Source organism: Salvia miltiorrhiza, chromosome 7 (genome assembly GCF_028751815.1).
Source record: "Salvia miltiorrhiza cultivar Shanhuang (shh) chromosome 7, IMPLAD_Smil_shh, whole genome shotgun sequence".
NCBI lineage: Eukaryota > Viridiplantae > Streptophyta > Magnoliopsida > Lamiales > Lamiaceae > Salvia > Salvia miltiorrhiza.
This window is the reverse complement of record NC_080393.1, coordinates 5,200,411-5,226,829: the sequence shown is the minus strand read 5'-3', so window position 1 is coordinate 5,226,829 and position 26,419 is coordinate 5,200,411. Positions and strand designations below refer to the sequence as shown.

Sequence of the window (26,419 nt, the reverse complement as noted above, 5' to 3'; positions counted from 1 at the left end):
CCTTAGTGAATCATTTTTTTCTTTTGACATCTCGAATTAGTGCTCCCCATAAGGACATACTATGTTGCATGAAACTAGGTCTGGTGAAAATTTGGTAATTCCTTGGGAAAAATATCTTTGTACTCTCAAATCAGTTGAACTTCCTTAATTGTTTCCTTCGTCTTAAATCTCATTCTCAGATTGACTAGGGAATTCTAACATCAAACTTTTCCCATCATCTTGTTAACTTTCACTTCAAAGATTTATGGTACTCCTTCTGCCATGTAAGCTCATTTTCTCATTTCCAAATGATTATTCAATGTGGGTTTCTAAGATTCCATTGTGGTGGCGTTCCAAATTTATTCTTTGAGGTGATGAGGCATATTGCTCAAGTTCTCTGCTGTTTAAAACAAACATTTGCTCTCTTCGGACATTCTTCTTAATGGAGCTTCTGAACTTTAGCCAAAGCGTTCACTCTTTGGCTTGAGCTTGCTAGCCTTAGGGTTTGGGTTACCTTAAGTCTCGGCCTGATGCTTTATTCCATTTTCTTTTTCTTTACCTCCATCTTGAGGTGGTGTACATATCTTGTTTGTGCGTGAATTTTTTTTTTTTCCTTCTCCATTTGTCGTAGTGACTTGATGGTGGAGTCTCGTTCATTGTTTGTTCCTTCGCAATATCTCCCTGGTTTACTAGGGAATTTGAATATCTCATGATGCGATTCATTTACGAACTCCTTTACGCATTTCTCATTAGTGTCCACCGTATGTGGAGCACATCTTGCTAGTTGGTTGAAACTCTACTATACTTGTTATCTGATTCGGTTCTCCGTTTGAGATTCCAGAAGTCGCTTTGTTTCTACTGATAGGTCAAAAGGTAGCTTGATGCTCAGTGTATCCTTCTAACTGTGAAAATACTACATTCTAGTAGTCGAAAGCTAATGACGGATTGAGTCATTCTAATCGTTACTATACTCATCGTGATAAAAGAAAATCTTATTGTACCAACTATATAGTACGGGTCTATACGTTGGGATGACACTCTACTTCAAGGCTCACAATCTTAATTGACAATCACCGAGATCTTAGTCATGTGGGCTGGCCAGACTCAACACAACGAATCACTCAGTCAAATGAGAGTTTCGCTCCCAATCATGTCAACTCCTTATCTCTTATAAAGCTCTAATTGAACTTCTAACTTAAGCACTTACTTCTAAGTACTTCAATCACAAATCATTGATACCATGAAAGTCCATTCTATGCCGTTCTAGCGAAGCTTATCATGACTAACATCATAATCATATGTAAGATAAGTTCTTATGCAAGAAACTTGATCCTGCCGCTATTGAAATAGCTCAAGTGAATCCTTAGTCTTAAGGCATTACCTCTATGTTGTAACATATCTATGTTAAACATTTCTATCTTACCAATCCTTACTTAAATCGATCAAGCGGTGCTATCACGACTAACATTCTCAAGGCATTCTTGGGTGGTACTCAAACAGTTTGTAAGAGGACCCATCATTCTAATCGTATAGGCAGCTAGCCTAAAACGAAAACATAATCTTTCTCATTCATTTACACATACATACATACTTCTGTTTCTTTTGAAACCTTAACATATATGGACATTTAAAGTCTCTTTCATGAAAACTTTGTTTGTGCCGGAAAGATTCAAGGAATCTAACTCGACCATACATACATTGATTCGTTAAGGGCTCGGGTAGTCCCAAACACGAAATAACATTCATTGAGTCGTTATGGGTTCGGGTAGTCCCAAACACGATACTATCGTTAAGGGTTCGGGTAGTCCCTAACACGATACTGAGCTGGGTTATATGAGTTGGAGACCCAAGATAACAATATGAAAGCGATTAGCAATTCACATAGCATCATAAACATAAGGCGCACATTTTCTAGAAAACTTTCATAACATCTGAAATACATATATGTATATTTTTGAAACTATTATCGTACCTTAGTTGCGGCAGTGTGACGGCGAGCTGAGGGCTACTAACATTCTTAGAAGTCTAGAGATACTATTCTAGACTCGACATCAAAAAGCTTATGGTTATCAGAGACATGAAAGAAAACTTATGCTCTGATACCATTCTGTCACACCCCAATTCTTGAATGAATAAATATAATCGAGGTGCAACTAATTCATAGAAATAAACAAAGGAAAAACCTTGTTAAAACCGAAATAAGATAGAAAGTCGGGCTATGCCCCTTTGGATCACAAGTTTTGTTTCATGCTTCTGACAACCGACATTCATTAGCATAAACTTGGTAGTGAAGAGTCTAAGCTCGGTCAGGTATATCATTTGAAATTTAACATGAAGATCTTAAGTTGGGAAAAACAAAAGACAGATATGAGTAATTGCTACAGCGGAAGTCTAACATAGGAAATTAACCCTAGCCTCAGCTCCGTCCCGTCAGCACCAGCCAGCCAACCTGAAAACATTTGAAAGAAATTTTGGGCTAAGTACTAATGTACTTAGTGGGCATTCATTTTCTGAAACATTTCATATTTTTGTAAAGACAGTTTATCCAATTATACTTGACATAACTTAGAAGGTTTTAAATTGAAAGAACTTCTAAGCATGTTAAAATAATTTCTTTCATTTGTGCGCACATGTCACACTCCCTTTCCGTTACTCGCTGTGATCCCGAACCTTTTAGCCACCGACGGATCCATTTCTCCCATTGCACTTGCCCTGAGGACGTAACTCAGATAAGTTGAATTGACCTCGGGACGCTACCCAGGCAGGCCGTACATTACATGCTTCGGAACACATCCAGCAAGCACCCTTATAACGCCTCTTAGTTAGTGCCCGATGGAGATCAACCCACCAGGTCACCTAACGAGTGTACACAATTCTCAAACAACGTGTTAGGTCATAAGAGAACCTCAATTGATTAACTTTGCGAGCCTTAAACAGAGCAGAGTGCACATAAACATTTTATTGGATAAACAGTTTTCATTTCATTGAATAAATAATTTGCATTTAAATGAAACATTTAGAGCTTAATAACTCAATCATACTTTATACATTTGGAAAGTAAGCCCACCTGGTTAGGCAAAGCCTGAAGATTCAAAATCACACAAACTCGTCTCGGGAAAGCAGCGCTAATCCCCTTGGTCCATAAAGCCTACAAGAAATTCTATTCTTAATAGGTCTCCTCAATCTAATCTTAAGTCATAGTGGAAGTGCTAGACATTCTTTGATTCATCACGCCGAGTTCTCAAAATTTTAATAATAAATATTGAAAACTAACTTTCTTGAGTCAAGGACACCAACAATAACCCTACTCGATTTTCGTTAAATCATAAATACTTTATGCATTATGCAAATGAAAATTTCATGTCATGCTTAAAACATATAATAAGCAACTACTTAAAATATGCACATAATAATATAATATTATTATGTAAATCATCTTTTGAAAAAAATAATTAATAAGTATCCCCTTTTTTTTTTTTTTGAACTGCAAGTCCAGTTAAATACTAAGGTAGTTCATTTCTTTAAAAACATAAGCCCAATGTTTCAATTTAAATCAGGGCCCAAGATTAATTAAATGAAGCAAGTCCAGACTTTAAATAAAATCGGCCCAACTCCTAATTATTCAGGCCCAAGACTTGAGCCCAAACCTAATTAAACCTAAAGCCCAAAGTCTTTCTTCATCTCTTTAAACACACACACACACACACAAACACACGCACCACACAGCTGCGCCGCAACAGCACCATCTCACCCCCTCTCTTCTTTTCCGGCGGCGGTAGCAGTGCCGCCTCCGCCGCCCGACCACCGCCGTCGCCCTCTTGCTTCTCAACCCCTCCCATGTCTCTCTCTTTCTCCCTCACGGCGGTACACACTCACACAATGGACAACGCCGTGACCTTCTCCCTCAAAATTTCCTGCGAAAGCCACACCACCTTGGCCGCCGCCGCGTTCTCAACTCCCTTGACGGCTGGAGAAACCACCGCCACCCCTTTCTTCCTCTGAAAAACCTAGCCCAACTCTCTAACATCCCTCATCGGATCCTCCCCCTCTCTCGACTCCGGAAACCCGTAATGGCTGGTGAGGACAAGGCCACCGCCACCCAAGGCCCCATCTTTCTTTCTGGCTTAATAACGTCACCGCCGCCCAAATTTAGACGACAGCGCCGCCCTCTCTCCTACACTCGGCCAAACATCCCTGCGCCCTAGCCCCTGCTCCACCGCCTCATCTCTCCCTCTCTGTCCTTGGCCCAACAACAGCGGGCAGAGCCGCCGTGCCGTGGCCCTCCCTCTGTCTCCGAACGCACAACCAACAGAACACACACAACACCATAAGTTCTAATTGCTTCAGTTAGTTATAAGGTTTTGGTGTATATGCAAATGATGAGTGTAAAAGTTTACATTTTGATAGCTTTTGAAGTCAATACTTATGAGTTGTTGGTTTGCTGTGGATTGAAAATATGAATGCAAATTTCAGAAATTTAACACTTGTGAAAGAAGTGTGTAGAGAGAGTAAAGTTAGAGGTAAAACCTATAAGGATGGGTTGCTTGAATAACTTCTTCACATGGAGTTTGCAGAGAATATAGGAAGAAATAAATTGAGAGATAGAGCAACGTAACTAATTGAAGCTTGCTAGGGAGAAGTTGCTGCGCTTGGATGGAACTTTTGGTGAATGGGGCTTCTTAAAGAAGAAAGCTGAATAAAGAGGTTACGTGGATGCACCATATCCACAATTTCTTAATCAAGATTAAAAATATCTAAGTGATTAATAAAGATTGGGCTCAATTGGGTTGGATTTACCTATGAAATCAATAGTAATTAAAACATAACGTCTAAATATAAAATCAAAGTCCAACGCGCACAAATAATTTAAATTTTGTAAAAAAATCAATACTAATTATAGGTAGAATATTTTGCATACTCACACACTTATATTTAAATTAATATGCAATGCACAAAAATTTAAATAACTTAAATATTTACAGAAGCTTTTGAAATTCATTTTTGTTGGAATTATATAAATCATCTTTCTTTTATCCGGCGTGAATCATCTTAATCTAAACTTAAAATAAATTCTAAACTTAATAGAAATTGGCGGGGTATTACTGAGAGAGAAAGAGAGATTTGGGGAGGAGATGAGACGCAGCGAGGGTGGGCGGCAGCGGCGCGACGCAGCGCGACAAGGGTGGGCGGCGACGGGCTGGCTCGGGGCAGCGGCGCTGGCGGCGGAGTCGAGAGGGAAGAGAGAGAGTCGAGAGAGACAGGGAGGACGAACAAAACTAGGGCTTCTAGTTTTGGGGGGGTTAATTTCTAAATTTCCTAAATTTTTTTCTTTTTTTCTTTTTTTTCACTTTTAATATTCAATTTTGGTATTTAGATTTCTAATTTAGATTTTTAATTTAGATTTTGTATAAGTGTTAATAAAATAAAAAATGTTATGAATTTTTTATTTTTCAAAGTCTATATCTAGGAATAATTTCAAATTTTAGGATAAATAATTTATTTGTTATTTTTTAATATAATATAAGATAATATAATATTATTTTAAAAAAATTAATAAAAAAATTATACATAACAGTTTTTAGAGACGCTCATACATAACGGTTCAAAAAACCGTTGTAAATGACTCTTATACATAACGGTTCTTTAACGTTATAAATAAATGTTATAAAAGATGGTCATAGATAACGGTGGCACAACGGTTTTGTAATACCGTTATGTATGCAACTAATAGATAACGCAAAAACATAACGCATTTGTTCAAACCGTTATCTATGCATTTAGACAACACTACATAGATAACGGATTTTCGCAAAACCGTTATCTATTCCTAAAAGTGCGCTCATACATAAAGGTTTTTGAAAAAAACCGTTATCTATGCACTGTTATGTATGTAAACTTTTGTAGTAGTGTAAGCAATGTCATCTTAACAACTAGAAATAAAAGATTGAAGACTAAATAGTGTCCATATTATTGTCTTCAAGCACACCACCACCAATCAACGGATCTATATTATCTCCTTTTGGGTCATCAAAGAAGTCGGAGACATCTAAATGAGTAGTATCAATTGGACCGTCAAAGTCAACATTATTGGACTCCTTCTTGCCTTTTCCCTTGATTGAATCTTGATATAGATCTGCAAGGTGTTTTGCTGTTCGGCAAGTACGTGCCCAATGTCCTGTCATACCACACCTTTGGCATTCACCTTCCTTTTTGTATGAATTGTGCTCGTTGGATGCTTTATGCTTTTTGTTGCTAGAGGTTGCATCATGTGGTTTACCACGTCCATGACCGCGACCATATCTATATCCACGTCCACGTCCACGCCCACGTCCACGTTGGTTCCCACGACCACGTCCATTATCATGGTTGAAAGTTGCATTGACTTCAGGCAATGCAGCAGAACCGGTTGGGCGAAGTTCGTGATTTTTCAAGAGCAATTCATTATTTTGCTCGGCAACCAACAAACAAGATATTAATTCTGAGTACTTTTTGAAACCACGCTCTCTACAGAACAGCACATTAGAAGCATGAAAAGTGGAGAATGTTTTCTCAAGCATATCAGCATCACTGATTTTCTCTCCACAAAGTTTCAATTTAGAAACAATTCTAAATAATTCAGAATTATAAGCACTCACAGACTTAAAGTCTTGTAGTCTTAGATGCATCCACTCGTAACGAGCTTTAGGAAGGACGACAGTCTTTTGATGATCAAACCTTTCTTTGAGGTTCGTACACAATTCTTGTGGATCTTTGACAGTCAGATACTCTGTCTTAAGGTCATCATGAAGGTGATGACGAAGGAATATTAGTGCCTTAGCGCAATCCTGGTCGGACGCTTTGTTTCCTTCTTTGATAGTTTCTCCTAGACCCCTTGAGATCAGGTGAATATCAGCATCAAGAGTCTATGACATGTAATTCTTGCCCGAGATGTCAAGGGCGATGAACTCAAGTTTGGCTATGTTTGCCATCCGTGCAATTCTGCACAAAATAATCAAGGATATGTTATCCAAAAGTTTAATTTACTTGCTCATAGAGCATGTAATATTCTTCAGGAATATTACTTGTGCTACTTTAATAGCATCAATTTAAGATCTTGAATGTGATATTCTTCAGGAATATTGTGCTATTTAAATAGCATCAATTAATTTCAAGATTATTTCGAAAAACAAATAGATTGCATATACATAACATAATATAACATGTACAAACAGATTAAGATCTTCATAAATTTAATAATATTCGATTCAATTGATTATTAAGTAAAAAAAAAATCGTTTTAAAATGAACGTATTTTATGATTCATGCGTATTTATATGAATTGACATAAAATTAAGAAAAAGTAATATAAGAATATATTTATTGAAGCAATAGGCTATGGTACAAAGCAAATTGAAAAAGTTTTCGGCTATATCATTATTAGCCCTTTATTATTATTTTTTTTTTATAAGAACAGTGAATAACTAATCATATATAAAAACAATGAATAAATAACATAACTACAACAAAAGTCATCAAGTATCCATCCAATTTCATAATAGAGGGAAAAAAAATTAACATAAACTTTCGTCTGTTAATTGAAAGATCTCAACTAACCATTAGATAGCAAACTAGCGTCCAAGAATCCATCACTAAGAACTACGCAATAGATACTACGTAATTATCATGTCAAAACACATATAAATATGTTCAATTAGATTGCATTAACATACATAATTGAATTCGTCTCAGGCAATCCTAAAAATCATATATAATATGAGAATTTCGTGAAATCAAATAGAGATGGAGTTATTTAATTAACTACACTCTTATATGATTCACATAAAAACGACACAAAGATTAAAATAAAATTACCTTTTACGATCAAAGGGAGAGAATTAGAAACTATCGTGCTGATAACGTGTTATAAACTAGAGAGAAGCGAAAGAATAGAGAAGAGAATACGAATTAAGTGTATTCAATATGAAGGCTAAAGGCCTCTATTTATACAAGTAGCCCAATACAATTGGACAACCCTTATTTTTGCTATTTTAAGAAAGGGGCCAATACAATTGGGACAGCCCAAAATGGCAAGGGGACCAATACAAATGGGACGGAGGGAGTAGGTATTTTTTTTTCCTCCGCCCAGAACAATGCCATCTCATTGTTTCCTATTCGCTCTAAAGTTAAATAAATTCGAACGTCATCAAATGCAAGAGTTCAAATTCACCACTTTGTAAATTTGGATCTATTTATGCCAAAATAATGTTAAGAGTTAAATCTTAAAGTGGTTTTTAAACATTCCCAAAAATAAAAAATGGAAAAAGGTGATAAGATGCACATAAGTAGGGCCATCGATCGATATGACATCAGTTATTCGTACCTAATTTTCAGTTTACCGATTTTAAAATTTATCTAATTTTGGTAATCTTGTGAAAAAAAATCATAAAAAAATTGGAAGCTGGTGTATTTTTTTTTTTTTTCAAATTTTAAATGTCATGGAAAAAATCAGAATTTGTTGAAAGTTAATATATTTTACAAAAAATATCCCATCATTAAATTATAAATATTGTAAAATTAAATCCTAACCAGCCAATAATTGAAGGGACAATTGCAAAAAGTTACTATTTACAAAGGATTTTATGTGATTGGTTTTAAATTTTATACTATTAAATACTAATAAAAGAAGTTAACTTAAGATAGTAGATAGTGTGAAAGGTTTGAAGGATGGAGTTCGTTAAGATTACTAGGGGCGTTTTGTTGAGGTCATGGTGCTGATTATCCTGATCTACCAATTAAAACGACCAGGCTTTTCAAATGTGAATGATTTTACCATAAACCATCGTACACATCCGTTGATCATGACTACAAATTTGCTTCTATTAACCAACACTGTTGATATGACAAATATGAATCATTTATCGTAGCAACTCAACCTACTCAAGTATTTTACTGCACATACGGGCATACCCAAGTAAAAATTAAAGTTGAAGATATTGGTTGGCTGCAGCAGTAAGGTGAAGGCAAGGCCACTTGTAGAAGTACCAAGTAATGAAAGTACTCCAATGATTGGCGCATTTTTAAGAGGAACTTGTTAATAGAAACCCGTAGCCAATAATAGATGATGATCCAATATTAATTAGAAAGGATGCGACTCTAGTGGAGATACATCACATCTCTTTCGAGAGGTGGTGACAAGAGATTCGAAGAGGTGTGTGCTCTGGATGGGCATGATATCACATATGATGTCTAGTGAATCCAGTACTCAAGCCACCAGCACGTCCCAAACTCCTGACGAGGCTGTTGCGCTTGGAGTTGCATTGGATGCTCAAGTAAGCAGAGGAGACAATCTCAAGGACCAATTGATGGAGCAAGTGGGCACCATCAATGACTTAAAGTGTTTGACGGTAGAATTGATGGCACAGAGAGGTCATAAAACTTTATTTGTGTTTACATTTGAATTGTGATTGGAGTTTGAATTTAGGCACTTATTGTAGTTTATATTAGTATTTTGTTTATTTTTTTCACTGTTGGATTTGTATACTGAAGGCAATAATTTTTTATGCTTGTATACAATGTTTCTCAAGTTCACTGTATTATTCCCTATCTAAATTGTTCAGGATTACACATGTATGTCCACCTATCTCAATATAAAAAGATTATATGGTGTGTTGTAGATCACATAAGACAATATAATTAGAATAACCTTATGAGATAGAAAATTGATCACAACCGAGAAGACTCTAGAATGAGTTGTTGAATTAGGGTGCAGTATAGATGAAAATAGTTTGTCTTAGCTACTTGTCTATATTGATGTGTATAAACGTATTAATAGGATCACAATGAGATGTATTCTTCTGTCTGACCGAAGTGAAGAATCAAGATCTCGGTGACTTAATGACCTTAATTCTAATAAGATTTCAGGTGTATATATATTTTTGTGTATCACTTTGATTTACTATGGGTGAGAATTACGTATTAACTTGAGTACTTTGTATCTTCGATTATAGCAATTTATATATGACATTTGATAATCAGTATTAGGTAACTGTATCCGATATAGGATGATAACATCCCTTTAAGTAGCTCGAAAGGTTTATTGCACTAAACCATGCATGTTGATCAAGTTCAGGTGCAATAATGAGGTTAAGTGGTACTACTTAAGGATTACTAATTAAGAAACTAATTAATTTAAGTGACAGAAGCTTTAAGTAATTAGTGGATGTTGGATATCTTAAATATGGGGGTCCGATAAGTCTAAATACAAGCCCCAACTCATCATCAACGTTACATGGGCAAGTTAATATTGATTGCCTAATGGAGTGAATTAATATTTATGAATTAAATTATGATCTGAGTTGATCATAAGAATTACTCTCTCCGTCCCGCGAGACATGGGTCGTTTCTGTTGGGCACGAGATTTAAGAAAGTACTTTCTCTGTCCACAAAGATTGTGTATTTATTACTATTTTCGTTCGTCCGCAAAGATTGTGTGTTTTCCTTTTTTAGAAACATTCTTTATACTTTAAACCTCATTCACACACAATATTTACAAAATATCACTCTTTACTTTTACATTTTGGTGGGCCTAATACTACCTTTTAACACTAAAGTCAAAATTTTCAACTTTTTTGTTAAAATTCGTGCCCTCCACTCCACCACACACTGTTTGTGGACGGAGGGAGTAGTGTTTAGTGTTAAGTATGGTAGGTGAAAAAATAAAAAGGTGAATAAAGGGAAAAACTTTTGCCATATAAAAAAACGTAACAAGTTTCGTGGGACAGCCTAAAAAGGAATACAGCTCATATTTCATGGTACGGAGAGAGTAATATTTATTGATTTTCTCAGAACAATACTTACGTCAAATTCAAAAAACTAGGTTTTTGTGAGAGCAGAAAAAGAAAGAGGGAGCCGTTTTTAGTGAAGGTTTATTTTCTTCAGGAATCTTTGTGGTTCGTCATCCATCCGACGTCGGCGATTGAGCGGGATACAATCTAGAAGGTCAAAGTGGAGTCTACCTTCGCCAATCTTTGCAGCCAATTCGCACTTAAATAATTCTTATTTCAATGTGCAGTATTTAAATTAATAGGATCACACTAGGAATTAATCGATGTATGGTGAATTATGATAATTCAAAAAATGATCCTATGAGCATTCCTACAAATCCTTCGTTAAAAACGTAACCAAATTCTCGTGACCTTTTCATGCTATGTTTTAATGATCGGCTAAAACCATCAACAATTTTTCGTTGAAGTTAACGACATGAAATACCGTCATTAATAAGGCTTGTCACAATCGATTAGTTTAACAATATTTTTCTTTTTGTCGTTAAAACTTTTAACGATGGTTTTTGGAGTTTTAATGATCGACGGTTTTTTGAGTTTTTTGAGTTGGTTGTGAGTGAATGTTAGGTCGCTGAAATTGCACTTTTAAAACATAAGAATGAGAGAGGCTTCTTGGTGCTTTTATAGACCTTTAAGTCGTGGTCAGTTAGGACCACTTCCCACTTCCAGAAGCTTCCTATAACCGCTACAATCTCTCTCTGAAAATTGTCAGTCGACCAGCACAAATGTTGGTTAAAAAGATATGGGTCTTGAAAAATAGGAACAAACTGCCTACTACTTTGGACCATGATTAACCACCATTCCACTTATTAAAAATGTGGCCAACTACTACAAAACCTTTATTCCACAACCAAAGAAAAATAAAACGTGAAAGAAAGGTAAAGATTAAATATTTACAGTTGTCAAATGGAGAGTCAAAGTACAACTTCAAGGCATACTCCAGAATGTTGGCTGGTTCCCAGAAATGTTGACAATAGGAATGTTATCAGCATTCAACCCAACATTGTCGGAGTCAACATTGACTCTATCAAAAACTAAAATAATAATAATAAAAAAGAATTAAAAAATAAATTTATTCAAAAAAATGAGAGATGAGCGAGATTTTTTTTTAAATTTTAATATTTAAACAAATATAACTTTTGCATTTTAAATCTAATATTTACATAAAATATACTCACTCTGTCCCATTAGGGCTTGTCCCATTTCTTTTGGGTATGGTTATTAAGGAGAGTTAAATTAATGTAGTAAAAATGTGTAAATGTATGGGGCCATATTATTTGTAGTGTAAAATCATTATCAAAAATGGCAACAAGACAATATCAATGGGACAACCCAAAAAGAGAAACATGACAAGATCAATCGGATGGAGAGAGTATCAAATTAAAGCTTCCGTATTATATATTTTATAACTAATCGAATTTCACGATTTAGAAAAAAATAAAACAAAAAATAAGAAGTTAAAAAAAAACATAAAAAGGAAAAATACAGTTCACAAATTAACTTTCAATTTTATTATAACTACAAAATTATCATTCAATGTTAAAATTGATTTAAAATTAATTTCAAATTGAGAATTGCCTTTTTAATATAGTATAGATATCACCACATATATTTTATGGATTAGCCGTTCTTTCAACTCCTGAAAGAAAATTTCATAAATACATTCAATATTAGGTAGATGAGATTCATATTCATGCAACCTATGACTTTTGAAATGCAATTTATACCTTAGGGGGGGAGAATTTACGCCGGGGTTCTTCTTCTAATATTCCTGGTGTTTTGAAATCGTTATGGATACTGCTTTCTACAATTGATTATATGGATTACGAACACTATCTATCTATTATAAAGCAGCTGATCAATTTGGATTACGAACACTATCTATCTACTATAAAGCACCAAATTTGGTCATGTCAGAGAAAAAGTGTACATACTTTAATTCTCGTAATTAATGTCTGGATATGCACTCAAAAAACTCTTTAAAACTATTGAAGTGTCTCCTATTAGATTGTAGGATTGGAGATAGTGGCATGAGTCACTTTATTTTTTTTTTGATCAGTAAAAGTATAAATTCATTGAAGAGGGAGAAAACATGGCACCAGAAATGCCATTTAAAACAACAAATCAAGTTTGAAACCCTTAGAGCACCAAGAGTTGAAAGGAATTCTCAGCTCAACAGTTTTGAAAACCTCATTCCAACTCCAAAGACTCCCCTTAATTTGCAAAACCATTCTATCAATATCCCAGACCTTATTCTGAAATCGGCTTTCGTTTCTGTTTTTCCAGAGCCACCAAATAGTGCCCACCCACAGCGCTAAAAGCAATCTCCTGCTTTTCTTCCCTTTTCCTTCAGAGATGAAAGAGATAAAGTGTTGGAGAATACCTCTAGGCCTTGCCGTTTTGATGTTGAGCCATTGTTGTATCTGGTTCCAAACCGCCTCTGCTTTCGGGCAGTGTAAGAACAGGTGTTCCGCCGTCTCCTCACACGACACACAAGCGTTGCACCATCTCTCCTCGATGTCGATCTGAATGTTTCTTCTAAGCAAATTATCGCATGTTGCCAGTCTATTCCTTAGGCATCTCCAAGCAATCACCTTGGCTTTATGCGGCGTCGGTGCATCCCAGACTTTGGCCAGCTCCAGAGGTTGGAATTGTTGCTCTCCTTTGGTCACCGCAAGGAGATCGTATGCCGACTTGGTTGTGAATAATCCGTCCGTTGTCGCCGTCCATCTCCATCCATCGATTGTACCTGTGCATGGAACAAAATCAGCAACAATCTTCATCAGTTCCTCCACCATGGTGAGACAACTCTCTTCCTTATAAGGCCTTGTAAGGAAGGAATGGACCCAATATTCATTTTTAAAAAAAACCCTCCAATTTATTCAAACTTGGACAAGCAAATTAAAACAAATCAAGGAAGTTTCTTAATTATCAGAGAAGCCAATGGCGAAAGTTTGCGTTCTCCTAATATTTTGCATGCTTTCATTTTCTGGTAAATTAACATTTTCTTTGCGAATGTAGTATTAGTTCCGGTGTTCACACGAGTCCATAATCACAATTTTCTTAGAAATGATTTATTATAAGAAATATGGTTATTGATTAATTGGGTGTTGATGGTGAAAGTGGAAACACAGGTGTCGCTAATTTGCTTAGAAGATTCAGACTGCGCTTCGCTGTGCCTACCACACTGCGTTTCTTGTAAATGCAAAAAGGGCTTATGTGTTTTGGACTGTCCCCGCGCTCAATGCTCATCCACCCAATAACTAAAAATTTCGATTTTCTCATCCAATAAAATGTTGTATGCAAATAAATTTTGAGTTAAACTCTTATTGTTTATATTCGTAGGTCGGTGCAAGATCTTTCGATTTAGAAATGTTGTTGTGGTTTTTTTTTTTTAAATAAATCAATAATAATTTTTCATTTTTTTTATGACTCATCAAACCTCATGTCTACTGATTTGAGGGAAAGCATCTTACCAATTTAGCTGCGTTTTGTTGTCATTTTGACATAAAATGTTGGGGACATTCATTCAAGTTGAAAACTTCTGATTACAGACTTTGCATTATAACATGTGGGTTTATTAGATATGAATTCAAAACAAGCCCGACACGTTTTTGAGTCATGAAATGCCTCATACATAAAGTTCTAAGTCAGAAAACTCTCATTTAATCAACGGGTTTGGGATTATAAAGCACAATTTTTTTATTTTATTTTCTGGTATAAAATTTTTCTGCAATATAAAATTAATTTGACACTGAAATTCATCTGGTTGGAAAATGCCCATTTTGTTTGTCGAGGCCTAACTAACTTCATGCACAAGAATGTTTTTGCTGGCAAGGCCGTAGAAACCTAACCTAATTAATTTTGTTTTGGCACAACCCAATTTGTTTCTTGAAATGGTGGGCTCGAGCAAAGCCGGTCAGGACTCTTTGACAAACCTTATACTCCATATCCAAGCCAGCATAAAATTGAATATTAATTTCTCATTTGAAATGCAACCAATGGGTGAGTTTTCCCCAAACAAGCAATCCATATGTGGCGCAAGACACCTTTAACCACAAATCAGTTTGGAACAAATTAAAAATGTTTTTTTTGTAGACTCTTTTAACCTTTCATTCAATACCGACACTTTAGCTCTACTTTAGTTTTAGGCAAAAAAATGGAAAAGACATATATAAGCGTAAATTAATGGCAGATCACGAAACACATGCACCAAAGGATGCGAAATTGACAAGTTTGTGCCCTCGTTTTATTCATTACTCCATTAATTATTTCTTTAGTTTCTTTTTGCCATTTTTCTTGTAAGGTTCAAAACTGTGACTAATAATAAGTATTCCATGTCTCCATGTATAAGAGCACCGCCACTGTAGTTTGTATATATAATGACAGCATGTATAGTGTTTTCTCTTCTTTTCAAAAGTAGTTATGACTTAAAAAACAAAGAGAGAAAGAAAGAGAATATTGAAAGTGCAGGTAGGTAGAAAATATGTGGTTGTAATTAAGCATGCTCCTAGTCATTCCACCTGAATGATTGCATTTGATTTGCATGCACAGAACTATAGCAATATCCATTCTATTATGTGTATATGGGGAGTCATTTTACTTACCAAGGATATACATAGGGAGGGTTATTATACAAATAAAATTTATCATATAAAATAAGTTTATATGAATTTATGATGAAATATTACGAATTTGTCGTGGAAAATGATAAATTCAAAAATGAAATTTTGGTTGTCTATGAAATTTAAACTTATGTCCTGATACGTATCAAGAAATCTTGCTTTAAGGGACGCAAGAGAGACCACAAAGTAGCAGTAGCTATTTCATTCAATAAGAAGCGTAGTCCCCAAAAGAGTTTCACTCTTAGCTTATATACTAGGTTTTTGACAGCAAAAACCATAACCAAGGCCCAATATGAACAGTGTGGGCTGTACTAACAAAAGACAAGCAAGAAAATAAGAGAGCTTAATAATCTTGGTAGCGTGGGTTGGGTCTAATGGCCCGACTGCTCCTCCTAACTAGTAGACGGTCTGTATCAATACTCCCCTCCTCAAGACAAACCTTGTCCTCAAGGTTTAAGTTTGGAAATTGTTGCTTTAGTGCATCAACTGGCTCCCACGTTGCATCTTCAACCGGTAGCACCTGCCATTTCACTAATGCTTCCTTGCTCTTGCCATCACCGCGAGGCACCCAACGATAGTTTAATATTGTTTCAGGCTCAACGATTGGTAACCCATCCTCTGCATATGGTGGTAGTGCTAATTGCACTATTCTTCCTTCTCCAATTCGTCGTCGCAACAACGAGACATGAAATACTGGGTGAATTTTTGCATCACTAGGTAGCTTAAGGCGGTACGCTACCTGTCCAATTCTCTCCTCCACTTGAAAAGGCCCAAAAAATCTGCTCGTCAATTTCTGATTCACTCTCTTGAAGACCGAATGTTGACGATAAGGTTGCAGCTTCAAGTAAACCCAATCACCTACATCAAACTCTTCAGCTCGACGACGCTTGTCAGCCTTTTGTTTCATCCGATTTTGTGCAGCCTCCAAGTTCACCTTGAGTTCACGCAACAACGCATCCCGATCTCGTAATTGAACTTCAACATCATTAACCGCGGTGGATCCATGCTCATGGTTCAAAATCCGTGGTACAGGTCGTCCGTAGACGGCTTCGAACGGAGTCATGTCAATGGATTGATGGTATGTCGTGTTATACCAATATTCAGCCCATGATAGAAATCTTTCCCATTGTCGGGGCTGGTGGTAAACGTAACATCGTAGGTACTGTTCCAGGCATCTATTTACCACCTCAGTTTGCCCATCGGTTTGAGGGTGGTAGGAAGAGCTCATCTTTAGTTGGGTACCCTGCAATTTGAACAATTCTTGCCAGAAGTTACTCACAAAAATGCGATCCCTATCCGAGACAATGGATTCTGGAATTCCATGCAATTTAACCACTCCCCGAACAAACGCTTCAGCCACCTCTTTTGCCGAATACGGGTGCGATAATGGAATAAAATGCGCATACTTTGACATACGATCCACCACAACCATGATCGAATCCTTCCCATGTGAGCGTGGCAACCCGTTTATAAAATCCATTGATATATCTGTCCAAATCTGGTTCGGAATAGGTAATGGAGCAAGGAGTCCCGCCGGAGATCTACTATCACTTTTGTTTCTTTGACACACATCACATGATTTCACATAATTCTCAATGTCACGCTTCATTCCTTGCCATTCAAATAAGCGTTTCACTCTCTGGTAGGTGCGAAAAATACCTGAATGTCCGCCAGTTACTGAGTCATGGAACTCCTGTAGAATTTTGCTCCGGAGGGTGGATACTGGAGGAATTATCACCCGTCCATAGTGGAGAACACAGCCCCGGCATATCTTCCACGCATCATCATCATTTTCTTGAAGTATTAGCTCCTGCATTTTCATGCGTAACTCATCATCTTGTTGTGTGGCTGTTGCAATATCATCCCACAGTTGCGTCATAGGGCTAGAAATCGCCATAGAAATTGTGGTATCGCCCCGCCTTGACAATGCGTCAGCAACACCATTCTCAGTCCCTGGTTTATACACAATTTTGTAGTCAAACCCCAGCAATTTTGTCATCCATTTCTCTTGCTCAGGTGTAGTAATTCGTTGCTCTAGAAGGTGACGTAAGCTCTTATGATCTGTTTTGATTTGAAAACGTCGACCTAAAAGGTACGGTCGCCAACATCGGACAGCCTCTAGGATGGCGAACATCTCCTTAGCATATGTAGACCATGATTTTTGTAGTTCATTCAGCCCCTTACTCATAAAAGCTAATGGTCGCCCGCTTTGAGTCAAAACAGCTCCGATTCCCGTTCCTGAGGCATCCGTTTCAATCACAAATTCTTCCCTGAAATTCGGCAATGCTAGTACGGGAGTTGTTGCCATAGCAGCTTTTAAGGATTTGAATGCAGCTTCTGCCTCTGGACTCCATTGAAATCCACCCTTCTTTAACAACTGTGTTAAGGGTCGTGCTATCTCTCCATACCCTTTAACAAATTTTCGATAGTACCCCGTTAATCCCAAAAATCCACGCAATTCCGTCACTGATTTTGGAGTCGGCCACGTTTCCATTGCTGCTACTTTGCGATTATCTACCCGAACTCCATGTCGGGAGATAAAATGTCCTAAGTATTCAACTTCCTTTTGTCCAAAAAAACATTTGCTTGGTTTGATCACAAGCTGATTTACTTGAAGAATCTCTAAAACCTTTCTTAGATGTGATAAGTGTGACTTCCACTCGTTACTATAAACCAAGATATCATCGAAAAATACCAAGACAAACTTCCGCAAGTAGGGTCTGAAAAGATGGTTCATGGTGGCTTGGAACGTCGATGGAGCATTACATAGACCAAACGGCATTACCAGATACTCGTAGTGTCCACTATGAGTCCGAAAGGCTGTTTTCATTGTATCTTCGGGATGAACTCGTATCTGATGGTACCCTGCACGCAAGTCTAACTTGCTAAAATATGTTGCCCCATGTAACTCGTCGAGCATGTCGTCGATTGTAGGAATTGGAAATCTATCCTTGATCGTCACCTCATTCAAAGCCCTGTAGTCCGTACAAAATCGCCATGTACCGTCCTTCTTCTTTACAAGTAAGATGGGTGATGAGAAGGGACTTGTGCTTCGTTTTATGAGCCCATTTTGAAGCATTGTTTCAACTTGGCGTTCAATCTCATCCTTTTGGAAATGAGCATACCGATACGGGGCAACATTCACAGGTCGAGACTCATCAAGCAAGCGAATCCGATGATCAAACTCCCGACGTGGCGGTAGGCCCTTAGGTTCAGCCATAACTTCTGGGAAGTTGTTGAGTAGTTTTTGTATTTCCTTAGGTACGAAATCATCAATTCTCTCATTCCCGATAGCTTTGACACATTGCTCTGCCACCACATACAATTCAGCCCCACTTTTCCATTCTCTAAGCAAGACATTTATCCCACTCGCTTGGGGAGAATTGGAAACAATCCCCCTTAACACTTTCCTATCTCCCTCAACTCCAAATTCCATGGTTAGCTTCTTGAAATCTGTCAAAATAGGGCCCAATTGTTCCAACCACGGTACTCCTAGGACAATGTCAGCGCCGATAACTGGAAGAGTATATAAGGTTACATGAAATTCCAATCCTTGTATGGTAACAAGGACATCATCAAACCGTTCCCGACATTCCAATTTTTCGCCATTTGCAACACGAACATTGAATGCATTTTGTTCAACCACAGCTCGATGAAGCTTTTTTGCAATATGTGGGCCAATGAAATTCAAGCTAGCTCCACTATCCACTAGAAAATGAATTGAATGATTTTCAATTTTTCCAGAAAAACGCATTGTTCGATAGTTGGTCTGACCAGTCAGTGCATTAATAGAGATATGTTCATTTTTACTTTCCTCCAAATCATCATCTTCTCCTTCATCAACATAAATTTCAATTGACCATGCATTTCCTCCCTTACATACATGTCCCGGAGCATATTTCTCATTGCAATTAAAACATAAGTTCAGCTCACGACGTCTACTAACCTCTTCCCGAGATAAACGGCGAACTGCCGTCGCTGTTTTCGAAGCTCCCACTGGTGTGGTTGTTTCTTCTCCGTGCGAGGCTGGTTTGGGTGAAGGTTTCATCGATTGTATTACGGATTTTCGCGAGTGAATTAGTTGCTCTTCCTTACGTTTAGCCAATTCGATGGCGGCTTGTAAGTTTCTGGGTTTCCACATCCGCACCTCACACGCTAATTCCTCTTTAAGTCCTGCCATGAATATACCAAGCAATGCACTAGGATGCCAGTGCGGGAGTGCATTCATAAGCCTCTCAAACTCACTTAGATAGTTTCGGAAAGCCCCAGTTTGTTTTAGTTTTCCGATGGCTTCGTTGGGATCCTCATAAACTGATGATTCAAAACGAACCAACAATCCCTTTTTAAAACTCCGCCATGATACTTTTCTGTGGTGATTCACGTGTTTAAACCACCTCCACCATTGATTTGCCTCTCCTTCTAAGTAAAATGAGGCAACACGTACCTTTTCTGATTTTTCTATACGTTGCACCTCGAAGTATTGTTCTGCACGATCAATCCAAACATGGGGGTCTGTTCCTGTAAATCGCGGGAATTCCATCCGAATCGGAATGTTTCGCCCTTTTTCTTGCCTTTGTGTCGATGCTGAACTTCTCACGGACCCCTCAGACTCTGAGCTTTGGTCGTCCGCTGATTCCTCACTAGAGTTGGAACCTGATGATGCTGATTCATGACTGTTGTGTTTCTTCCTCTGTTTTTTTGGTTGGCTTGCTCGAGACGTCACGATCTCCACCAATTGTTGGATGGAGTTTTTCATCTCAATCATTGAAGATTCTAAGCCCTCCAATCGTTCTTTGTTCGTCGCCATCTTGATTTCACACAGGTTTTGATATGATCGCAGCCTGGCTCTGGATACCAAGTTGATACGTATCAAGAAATCTTGCTTTAAGGGACGCAAGAGAGACCACAAAGTAGCAGTAGCTATTTCATTCAATAAGAAGCGTAGTCCCCAAAAGAGTTTCACTCTTAGCTTATATACTAGGTTTTTGACAGCAAAAACCATAACCAAGGCCCAATATGAACAGTGTGGGCTGTACTAACAAAAGACAAGCAAGAAAATAAGAGAGCTTAATAATCTTGGTAGCGTGGGTTGGGTCTAATGGCCCGACTGCTCCTCCTAACTAGTAGACGGTCTGTATCATGTCCACACAAATAATCAGACGGAATAGCGACGGAAAATAATCCGTCGTTAAATATTATTTTTAATTTATTTTTTAATTATTTTTTTAAATTTATCGACGGAATAGCGACGGAATATATTCCGTCGTTAAATATTACTCCCTCCGTCCTCCAAAAGTGGACCACTTTTACTATATCGAGCGTCCGCAAAGAGCATATCACTTTCCTTTTATAGAAATGGTCTCACCATCCACTTTAATCTTTTATCCTTACAAGCACTCTTTACTTATATAAAAACCACCTCAAATTCAATCTCAACCACACATCTCATAAAGTGGTGGAACCCTTTCTCCACAACATCAAAATTATCACCAATTTTATTAAATCTCGTGTCCAGCCAAAGTGGTCCACTTTTGACGGACGGAGGGAGTATTTATTTATTTTTTATTTTTTAATTAATAATCCGTCGGTAATTCCATCGGTAAATATTATTAATTTTTTTGTTTTTTTTTAAATATTTTTATTATTTTTTAATTAATATTCTAATTTATTCTTATTTTTAAATTATTGAGAATATTTTAAATTTATTGTTATTTTCAACAATAATATATATTTTTTTAATTAACTATAATATTAATATTTTTTATTATTTTAAATTCGATCGTATATTTACCGTCATTATTTCGTCGGCACCACAAGTCTTAGATATGACTTCAACATATTCTAAAATTATGAATAAATGATATTGTATATTGAAATAGAGTTTAAATGAATTAATAGGTGATAGTTATATCAATAATACGTGTTTTCTGTACTGTGACCACTCGAAAGAACTTCAAGGTTAAGCGTGTTTGACTTACAGCACAATTAAGATGGGTGACCCACTGGGAAGTTCGTCTTAACGTATGCAATTAATTGTGGAGAATAAAGCTAGATTGATTAAAAAAATTATTATTTTTCGTAAAAAAATAGCGATGGAAATGAATTCCGTCGCTAATACCGACGGTCATTTCCATCGCTATTTCCGTCGACGCTGGCGTCGTCGCTTGCTTACCTACGGACGGTCCGTCGGTATTTCCGTCGGTAATTAGCGACGGATGCGAAATTTCGTCTATAATTTTTTTACCGACCACTTTTACAGCGACACACGGCAGCCGTCGTTGATCCGTCGGTATATCGATTTACCGACGGAATTTCGCACTTTACCGACGAAAAATTCCGTCGGTAATCGGCCAGATTCTTGTAGTGTTCATTTCGCAATATGAGTAATTCATTGTAAATCTTCACAATCTAAGAATATGTAAAAATGCTAATGAGACCTTGTTTAAGTGGCAAAGTTGAAGCACTTAAAGATTATCTTTTGTGAGAGATCTTGAGTTCAATTCGTGTGGGACCGTGGGTAATTCTCCAACCTTTATATGGTGTAGAGGTTGGGTAATTCTCCAACCTTTATATGGTGTAGAGGTTCGGTCTGTGTGCAGGTTGCTTATTTGATTATATAATTGATACCTCTTGTAATTTTTTTATTTTAAAAAAATCTATTTAAAACTGATTAATTCTTAATTTGTATTTTAAAATTAATTTTAATTTTGTGCAATAGGAAATTATGGAAAAGATTAGATGATGGCCATATATTTGGATGAGAACTAAGATCTGTCATAATCCTTGATTCATATAATCTTGCGGTTTCAATTAATTATCGAATCCTGATTTTTCACAAATTTCCAAATCGCTCATGCGAAAAAATCGCTCACAAATTTCCAAATCGCTTATTCATGTGCATGAAGATGACTACCAAAGTAAAATATCACATGATTATTTCGATTGTTTGTTTCAAAAAATTAATCATATATATATCTGTTCGATCTAATCTAGATAGTAGTTGTATTTGGTTTTCAATTCTGGCACAAGGACATGTCATTATTATAACTCAACTCCATATACGTTGATGATCAAATAGAAACTCTTTTCTCTGGTAGCATGTTAATTTATTATCGGAACCATTGACGATCGATTATCATTAGCAGGGATGGATCTAGGGATGCCAATTTATCCGCGGGTAACGGATATCCGTGAAAACTTAATTTTAATTGGGCGGTTTGATGGGTATTTGATATTCACAGATAGTTTCATGAGTATAATTCACTATCCATTTAGTTCGTGGGTATGAGCGTGGATACTTATTATCCATACCCACAAAATTCGTTTACCAGCAAAAAATATCCGCGAAAATACACGCGAATTACCTGTGAAATATCCGTAAAATACCCACGCAATATCCTTAAAAAATGGGCTTTGGATATATATATGAGATATGGGCCAACATATGTCAAGGAAAGAATGAAAATTTTTGGACAAGACAAGAAGACGAAGAAGAAGAGTTCAATGAAGAGGGCTATATTTCTACTATTGAACAATATAACTTTGTTGAATTTTATATTTTAGTTAATGAATTTGGATTTAAATTTTATCATTTGTGGATTTGAACATGGATGAAAGATGTGGATTTGAACCATGTAATTTGTGGTGATTTTTTTTTTTTTTTGTATTAAGGTATCCGATGGATAGCGGGTGGCGGGTATCCGACGGATAACGGGTGATGGGTATCCGACTGGTAGCAGGTTGGCGGATACCCGACGGATAGCGGGTATCCGCAGGTGGCGAGTTTGGGTACCATTTAATATCCACTAATAGTTTTGTGGTTAAACTCCACTATCCATTTAGTTCGCGGGTATGAGTATGGATAGCCACTATCCATACCCGTAGTGACGGCAAAGGTTTGGAGTGCACCGACCCTACACAAGGTGAGAGTGACAGCATGGCGGTGTCTGAAAAATCGGATGGCAACATGTGACAATCTTGTAAAGAGGAGAGTGCAGCTGACGGACGCCGAGGTTCGGTGTAATGCTTATGTCGGGAATGTTGAGACGGCGAATCACCTTTTCCTATTATGCCCGAAAGCTCAACAGGTATGGGATGCAATAGAGTCGTGAATGGGGATCAGAACAACGAGAGCGAACGAATTGATGCAACATTTCAGTATGTTCGTAAACAGTGGAAGAGGTAAAGAGAGTGAAAAGACCCTCAAAGCCTTATGGATGTGCACGATTTGGCTATTGTGGAAACAAATGAATGAAAGCAGATTTGAAGAACAAGTCTGGGAGGTGCAAAGGGCGGTGTCAGAGATTAAAGGTCGGTTGTGGAGTTGGAGTAAGATTTTTAGGTTTACTAAGTCGGATGTAAGTTTCTCTTGCTGGTGCTCTAGCAATTTTTTGCTCTTTTCATGTATTGACTTTTAGGTACTTCTGGTACCTTTTGATTTTTATATTAATTCCCTTTTCTGATAAAAAAAAAAAAAGAGTACTCGATTGCCATCTCTAGATGGATCCAAAAAAAAATTATTATGAGGGCACAAAATTAATATAAGTATACTATAAATATAAAATACGTTAAAAAAAATTACTACATAATAATTTTAAGTCTATTAAAATTTAAAATCTACAAGTTTTTATTGACTTAAACATTTGCATGATTGATTATCAAAAATCTGTTTCTCAATATATATAATCATTAATTAATTTATCATCCATCCGATCGCGTAGATGATTTTTTATGATATTCATTACAGAAAATATTCTTTCAAATTATGTATATATTTATTGGGATTGAAGATTTAAATATTTGCTTATTTATTTAAATAAATATATATATATATATATATATATATATAATTAGTAAAAAAGTAAAAAAAGAAAATTATGGGGGCACGTGCCCCCACACTATGTAAATGACTACTCGGTTATACAAATGACACTATAACATTTTAAAATATTATAATGTTTTGTATAACCGAATAGTGTTAATTATATACAGTGTCATTTGTATAACCAAATAGTGTCATTTACATCATTTAAATTAGGATGCGGATTCGAATCAGAATATAAATCAGAGTTTGAGTGCGGGTGCAATCGGTTGCAACCAAATTTTTGTGTTATCATTATACACTAATTCAGTTTAATTTATTAGAGGTAAGTAACATTTACTGATGATTTATGGTACACATGAAATAAATGAAAGGTGAATACGAGTATTGGACATACTAAGTTAAAATAAAAATAGAAAAAGAAATTATTGATAATATATTTACAAACCTAATTCAAATTTTCACAAAACACTTAAAAAGTGTTCGATTAAGTTTATTTTCAATAGCTTATAAGCTGATGAAGTAAAAAATATCACCCAAAGATAAAACGTATAAAAATATAAGATGACACGAGAATTTAACGTGGTTCGATCATAAATGATCTACGTCCCAATTTTCCACTATATTTTGTGATAAGTTTACAATTACAAGTGAAGAGCTAGAATGAATGAATCCCCCTTTTTTCATGTACAAGAGCCCTATTTATAGATAACTAATTGGGCCTAACCCTAAAGCCCACGAAACAGAGAAATGAAGCCCAACTCGGTGGTAAAGCTGGCTTTGGCAAGGCTATCACTAGCAGCGCTGCCCTCTGGCAGGGCTCCCAGCAAGGCTGTCCTCGGCAGCGCTGCCCTCTGGCGGGGCTCCTGGCAATGCTCCCCGGCAAGGCTTAGCTAATATTTCAGCGCTGATGCATATTTTACTCCTCATCATAAGCTTTTTTTTTTTTTTTTTTTATCAGACAATTAAAATTCATTCAAAAATGGCACCAGAGATGCCAAAAAAGTTATACAAGTCGAGAGATGAGATCGTTTGTGCTCCACACTACAAAATTCAGATTATTATCCACTATACCGAAAGTACGGTTCCAACCCCAAGTTCTAGCTTTGATTTCCTGAATGAAGTCGCAGACTTCCGATTCTTTTCCTTCAAATATTTTCTCATTTCTTTTCTTCCAGAGCATCCAAACACATTCGATCCAAATCATGTTCAGCAACTTCCGGATCTTCTTCTTCTTTCCACAGTGACCGAACATTTCCCAATGCATTGATGTCGAAGCTGGTCTGGCCATACTAATCCCGCACCATTTTTGAATCTCATCCCAAATCTCCTGAGTTTTTGCGCAAGTGGTAAATAAATGGGATGCATTCTCATTTTGTTCATTGCATTGTTGACACACCTGATCTTCTTCAGCCAAGAGCACTCCCCTCTTTCTAATATTGTCACATGTCGGTAGACGGTTCCGAAGTAGTCTCCACGCTGTCACCGCGGCTTTATGAGGCGCGGGTGTCTTCCAAACCGCCGCCGTTCTCCATTTGTCGGCTGTGTGTTGAGTATTCTCGTTTCTTCTTGACTTGATCACGTCGTAGGCAGATTTGGTGGTATAAATGCCATCTGCTGCCTCTGTCCATTCCCATCCATCTTTAGTGCCTGCAGAAGGACAAAAGTTTGCAATAAAACTTGTTAGTGAAAACACCGCCTCCCTCTCTCTTTCCCTGAGATCCCTCCGCCACCTCAACTCCCATACCCATCTCCCCCCTTCCCACCTTCCGCATTCGCCCACACTAGCCTCCCTATTGTTGCAAAGGTGGTACAGCATCGGGAAGGAGACTTTTAGAGGTTCCCCGCCCGTCCACGTATGTTCCCAAAACTTGGTTTGATTCCCATCTCCCAATTTCCTTTTCATTTTTTGAAAAAACCAGCTCCCAAGCTCCATTCCCCCTCTTTTAATCACCTTTGCCCACCAGCCTGCTTTTGACCTGTACCCGTCTCTAAGAACCACTCTACCCTCTCTCCATTCAAGAACACCGTAAATGGAGTTTACAACCCTAGTCCATAAAGAATCTCCCCCCTCGCAGTACTCCTCATCATAAGTTGCAACAACTTATAAGATGTAGTTTCTCAAAGAGCTTGTAAGTTGTCAAAATATTTGGATAATTGAGCTTATAAGCTAG

At 37.0% G+C, this 26,419-nt stretch overlaps 1 protein-coding gene and 1 long non-coding RNA gene across 3 annotated transcripts in view; one reads left to right on the top strand and one right to left on the bottom strand.

The window, feature by feature from the left end:
* The window catches only part of LOC130991856 (nuclear polyadenylated RNA-binding protein 3-like), a 72,551-nt gene that overhangs the window by 7,154 nt on the left and 38,978 nt on the right, over positions 1 to 26,419 (top strand). The window lies entirely within an intron of this gene.
* Positions 2,147 to 3,297, bottom strand: LOC130991963 (uncharacterized). Its single transcript, XR_009091218.1, has 2 exons — positions 3,047 to 3,297; positions 2,147 to 2,428 (listed from the first exon to the last, which is right to left on the bottom strand). It is a non-coding gene; the product is annotated as an uncharacterized LOC130991963 (long non-coding RNA).